At 39.8% G+C, this 6,058-nt stretch overlaps 1 non-coding gene across 1 annotated transcript; it reads right to left on the bottom strand.

The window, feature by feature from the left end:
• Positions 1 to 5,552: 5,552 nt before the first annotated feature.
• LOC115032814 lies at positions 5,553 to 5,615 on the bottom strand. Its single transcript, XR_003838477.1, has one exon. It is a non-coding gene; the product is annotated as a U7 small nuclear RNA (small nuclear RNA).
• Between the last annotated feature and the right edge of the window lie 443 nt (positions 5,616 to 6,058).

The following is a 6,058-nucleotide window of genomic DNA, read 5'->3' as shown; positions in this document are numbered from 1 at the left end:
CACATAGTATAGTACGTTGATGTTACTTTGTCCACAATGGGAAACTTCTCTTCTCAGCTACAGAGACAGGAATATTGGGAGGAGCATGGACAATACTGTGTGTCTACTATGTGTAAGGAAGGCAGTGTCTTAGCTGTTTTTCCATTGCTATGACTAGATGCCTGACAAAAAGCAGCTTATGGGAGAAGGCTTTATTTGGTCTCATGGTTCACAAGAACACAGCCCATCATGGTAGGGAAGGCATGAGTGGATGAGAGGGTGAGTGGCTGAACTGAGAATTTGGGTTTCTTTAAAAAACCCAGTGCTTTTGTTTTAATTTCAGGTGTGGGATAAGAGGCTGCTTCCTAACAGATGACTATGATTTGCCTCGTGCACTAGCAGGGCGTGATTTTTGCCAGCTGCAGATAGTTTAACTCTGGAGAGGGTATAAATGGGAGAGCCCCCAGAGGGCCCATGGTGGTTACTGCTCCCCTTGCAACTGCCCCCATTGCTGTTGTGCTTGCTATTGCCTGGTTGCTGGATTGCTAGTTTGCTGGACTGTTGGATATATACACCATGCTGGCCTTGAGCTCACATGCCTCTGCCTCCCGAGTGCTGGAATTAAAGGAGTATGCCATCATAACTGGCTGGAATTACTTTTTATATGACGGTGGTCATTCTACAAACCCTAACCCTGCCAAAGAGTAGGCTGTACATTCCGGAAAACAAGGATCGCAGTGGGCTAAAGTGTGGTATGGTATTGGTAAGATATTGGCTTCTGAGTCAGATCAACCTGTTCTGAATCTGCACATAAACTGTTCTGAGTCCCATGTTTTCCTCTATAAAAGGAACTTAAAATGAGAACTGTCTTTGTACTCACTAGATGCTCAAATTCATCCCCTTCCTCTTGTACCTTGCTTGTTATCCATGCCTAAGAAGTTGATGAAGAGCATTTTGTAGAACTGTAGAATGTTCAAATTGGACTAGCCTATGAAATTCCTCTAGGCAAGCTCTCTCATTGAACTTAATTACACTCCTCTCTTTTTTTGGAGTTAGGAATTTTCTAGGGGAAGTCTGATACGAACAAAATTTAGTGACATTTAATCTATTAGATACAAAGGGATTAAAAAGATATAGATATGATGTCTATCTTACCGTTGGTAAAGATGTGAAGAACTTTATGCCCATACCTGTTTGATAGAGATTGGCTCAACCTTTGTAGGGTTCAATCTGGATGAGGTTGAACCAAAGCTTCAACACATACATCTTTTTCCTTTACATTTTTTCACATCTGGGAATTTAACATACGAGGTACTGACCTGTAATACAATAATATATGTAATATACTCTTCATTGTGGTGGTGTTCATAATAACAAAAGTCTAGAAACACCTTAAATATTCCCAAGTAGGAGGCTAGTTAAATGAGTTATGGTCTCAGCATGCAAGGGATTATAGCAGAAACATGTTCCTAGTGAAGCAGAGTGGGTAAATACTGCACAGAGTGGTCTCATGTATGTAACAGTGATTACAAACATGCATATGTTGTGTGTACAGACGGATGCCAGAATGATGATATCACAACTTTATCAATAGCCCGTGAATGATTTAGGTTGATTTAAAAAAAAAGCTATCTTTGTATGCCTCTAAAATACGTGGCTTATCTTTCTGGGTATATATTGATTTTGTAATCATAAAAGAACCACTCAAGACTATTTCCATCTGAAATAAAAGGAAAATAAAAATGCTTTTGAGTTTCCTAATTTAGAAGTATTACTTGGGCACTACCACTGTGCAGAAGTTTACTTGGTTTTTATTATTTAACCGGACAATCAAATGGTTATGTAGTCATAACTACAAAGTTGAACCCTAGTACTTCTCACTTTCTCTACCTCTCCTTTGAAAGCTCTAAAAATACCTTGGTTCCTTTTATGAAATAAGACAGTTGCATAGATAAACAAATAAACGAGTAAATAAATAATAAAATGGCTCTAATCTCTTCTTAACAGTAAAATTTATACCATCATAAATGTGTTTTCTTTTCTAAATAACAGCAGATGGTTGAATATCCTGCAATATTAGCCTACCCTTACATGGCATCCAAATGCAACAGATTTCCTGTCTTGTGATTAAAGAATCTTAAGGGCTACCGGTCGAGATGATAGATTCGGATTGTGTACTGGTTGCCATGGTTTTGACTGAAGATGAGCTATTTAAGCTTACCCTTAATCTGGATAGGCGTGAGTCTCTCTCAGCAGGGTTAAAAACGGTGCGGAAAGATAGTGCTATTTTTAGATCCAATGTCAGCCTGTCTCTAGTAGCAGCTAAAAATAGAGGTTCCTATCTGTCATTAACCCTTTGGCTACCAAACTAGCTACATAAATTAATCACAATAGATTTCTTTTAGAAACTAAACCAGCATTCACAAAAAAATTTAAAGCTAGTATCTAATTACATAGGTATTTAAAATGTATATCTTATTTCAAAAGACATTGACATATAAATTCAAAGAAGCTTATATTATCTTCAAAATCAGCTAGTCAGTTCCCATGGCAGTTTTAACTCTGTTAAATGATTCCAGATTGTAACCAATTTAATGTTTTTAGCTGGTGATTTCCTTTCTCCATTTGCAAATAGCACTTTGGAATAGACAGGAGGTAGACTCTTGATGGTTTATCTTTGATTCTATTATTCACATTACTTCATGTAGCATGCTTTGACTTATTAGAATGCAGATGGTTTCTGGCATCAAGGGCTTTAGCCACAGAAGGTATAAGAACCTAGAAAGGCTGTAGAAATAAGCATGAAATAATTTCAGACTTGAGGTGTCCAACTGCCACACTGTAGGTGCCAGACGGGCACGTGGGAGTTTAGAAAGTTCATTCAGGCCAGGGTCAGAGAAAAATATCTCATTTCTAGTCTCACGTTTGAGTAGCCATGGGATTTGACGGAACTCAGTCTGCCGGGCTCCATTTCCTCGGAGGCAAGACTTGTAGTTTCAAGGATAATTGGACCAGAAGATGAGTTATTTATTAAACATGCTCTTTTTTTTTCTTCAAATGGTTAATTTTTCCCCTCAAATAAAATGCAGGTGGAAGTTAACTTTTGTGTCATCCTGGTGTTGGAGGGTCAGAAATCAATTCTCTCTCTCTCTCTGACTCTCTCTCTGTCTCTGTCTCTCTGTCTCTCTCTCCATCTCTCTGTCTCTCTCTGTCTCTGTCAGTCTGTCTGTCTGTCTGTCTCTGTATCTGTCAGTCAGTCAGTCTGTCTCTGTCTCTGTCTGTCTGTCTGTCTGTCTGTCTCTCCTCACCATGGAGTTTGAACCCAGGACATCATACATGATGATTAATCACTCTACCACTGAGCTATATCCACCCCCCCAGCTCCAAAAACAAACAAATACACAGAACAAGACCCAACCCCCGCCCCAAACCAGAGCGCCTTTCTTGTCCCTACTCAACTAACCACAGAGCTCCTCAGAGCATGAGCTGAAAACCTTCAGTGTTTGATTCATTTTGAAAGTGAACCCTAGATTCACTGAGAAATATGAAAAAAAAAAACAAAAAACCTATGCCACAAGAGTTTCACTTTGAGAAAGTGGGGGTCTCCCTGGCATGTCAGGAAGATAGAGCACGGCAGCTTCTGAGAGACACCAATCATTATATTCAACGAGACAGGTTAGGACATTTATTTTCCTGGTATTTGACATGAATGTGAATCGCCTTTCTTGTATGAAACCCTTAGAAGATAACAACTTACCCTCACTGTTTTATCTTTTCATGAAAGTTCACCCATCACTTCATTCATTTTCAATTTTCTATACTTATTTTCAGAGGAAGGGGAGCAAAGGCTGAGTCAGACTCGTGGGATCACACAGAGGAAGCTGGAGTTGAGACCTCCATGTGGAGAGTCTTATTTAAACCTGACCATTAGTCATTGTATTGCCTAGGAGACAGATCTGGCGTAAGCAAGGACCACAAGTATCTGAGTTGCTTTGTTATTTCAGAAGTGGCTTCAGGACCAACAGTGGACGCTCTAGCTGATTCCTTTTTAAAATACGGACTGATCGCGACCCTTCACAGGAATCAGCCCGTAGCCTGACGTTAGGAATGCTTCCGGATGTTCTTCTATACAGATAAAGCTTAGTAAACATGCTCCAACTTTTGTTCCTTTAGCTGGGGTCGGGGCATGGGGAGGGGGGGACTCCAAAGCCAACAACAACAAAAACAACAACAAAAAACTACACCACCATCACCAGAAAAGAAAAAAACCCACAGCAAAACAAAAACAAAAACAAAACCAAAAAACCCAAAAAACCCCTTTGATTCATTTACACGATCCCTGTGAGAAAAGATTGTGCTATGCCCTGGCTGCTTAATACTGACATTTGCATTGCACCTCTTAAAACCTTGTATAAACCATTTATCAAGAGATCATATCAACCACCCACGACTCATTAAAACAGAATAAGTATTTCCACACAGAAAGGCAACTTAATAAAACTGCCAGGGAGTTGCCGAGAGAAGGGAAGGAAGGAGAGACAGAACACTCCGCTGATCCCTCCCCTGATTTTAAACCTTGAGAGTATAATATATCTTTAAAGAAATGCATTCAGGTCCCAGCTCCCTCTAGGTCAGCAACATAATACGTTTTTGTACAGCCAGCATCCAAAGCAAAGAGACAGCCCGTGGTCAACTCCTGCTTTTGAACTGTAGTCACGGCCTCCTCCCCCCGCCCCCCACGCCCCCATGGTTACCAGCCTTTAAGAGCAAAGATGGATTCAACCAGGTTTGGACTTCTATGTAAGTGGAATGATACGACGTATGATCCATGTATTCGTGGATCTGGTTTCCTTCCTTTAACTTGATGTGTGTGAGACAGTCTTGTTGCTACTTGTGATTATTGTTTGTTCATTGTGCTGCAGGCCATTAAAATGAACAACTGTATCTCAAATTATGGTCATATCCTATTATTTGGACTGTTTTTTTTTTTTTTTTTTTTTTGGACCATGACAAATCAGGCTTCTAATGAACATTCCTGATCATATTGCTTGGAGATAGATCTGGGAGTGACAGTTCTGTGTCATGTGCTGATGTTAACAGGACTGCCAAATAGCTTTCCAAATGATTGCTAGTTTACACTCACACCAATCTTGAATGAGAAGTCTGGGTTGCTACACATGCTCCCCAACACTTGTTATTTTTCAACAATTGGGTAGTAGCTTCAATTTGCATTTTGCTGGTAACTAATAAAGTGGACTATTTCTCTGCCCATAACTTGGCCACTCAAGTAGTGTCTCTTATGTGTACAAATGACTGTCTATCCTTCCCTGAATGGTAAGAGGTTTTATTTTATTTTTTAAATATATAGTGGGTGCACCCTCATTTTCTTATGTGCTGTATAATTTTAAGTGTTCAAGTTTATGGTAGGCATTTCTTTAATGTGTGATGTTTACCACGCACCTCTAGCTGCTGTGATTTGAACTTGGAGACATTTCTAACAACACCGTGTATTGGTTGACTTTTCACCACTCTGATAAAACAATCAGGGCAACTTAAAGGAAACAAGATAATTCGTGGGTTTTCTGACCAAGATCAGAAATCCTGTTAGAAAAATTCTAAAAGATCTGTTCTCACTCTCCAAGCAGTTCTCTCTTGGTAGTTCTTTCTTGCAGATCAAAGCCCAGTCTTTTATTTACATATAAGTTCAATCATTTACCCAGGTTCCCTTTTGATTATCCCATGAATTAGCATTTTATGGCCTCACTCCTTGATACTTAGAAGAAGACAGCAGGTACATTGTTTTTTGTTGTTGTTGTTTTTTAACATGGCAAATGAATTCAGAGATCCGCCTGCCTTTGTAAGCACAGAAAATCACCTAGCTGGGTAGGATCTCATTGAGATCATTACTACCACCACCCCTGGGCCTAAACTTGCTCTGTCCCAGGCTGACCTTGAACTCCTGAATCTACCTGTTTTTGTCCTCACAAACAATAAACTTAGCTGGGTGGGATCCTGCCCTGGGATCACCACTCTCCAAATCTCTTTATCTCCTTCCTTGATATTTTTCTGACAAGCTGGC

This window comes from Mus caroli, chromosome 12 (assembly GCF_900094665.2).
Source record: "Mus caroli chromosome 12, CAROLI_EIJ_v1.1, whole genome shotgun sequence".
Taxonomy (NCBI): Eukaryota; Metazoa; Chordata; class Mammalia; order Rodentia; family Muridae; genus Mus; species Mus caroli.
Note: the sequence above shows the minus strand (reverse complement) of the source record. Positions and strands in the feature narration are given on the sequence as shown.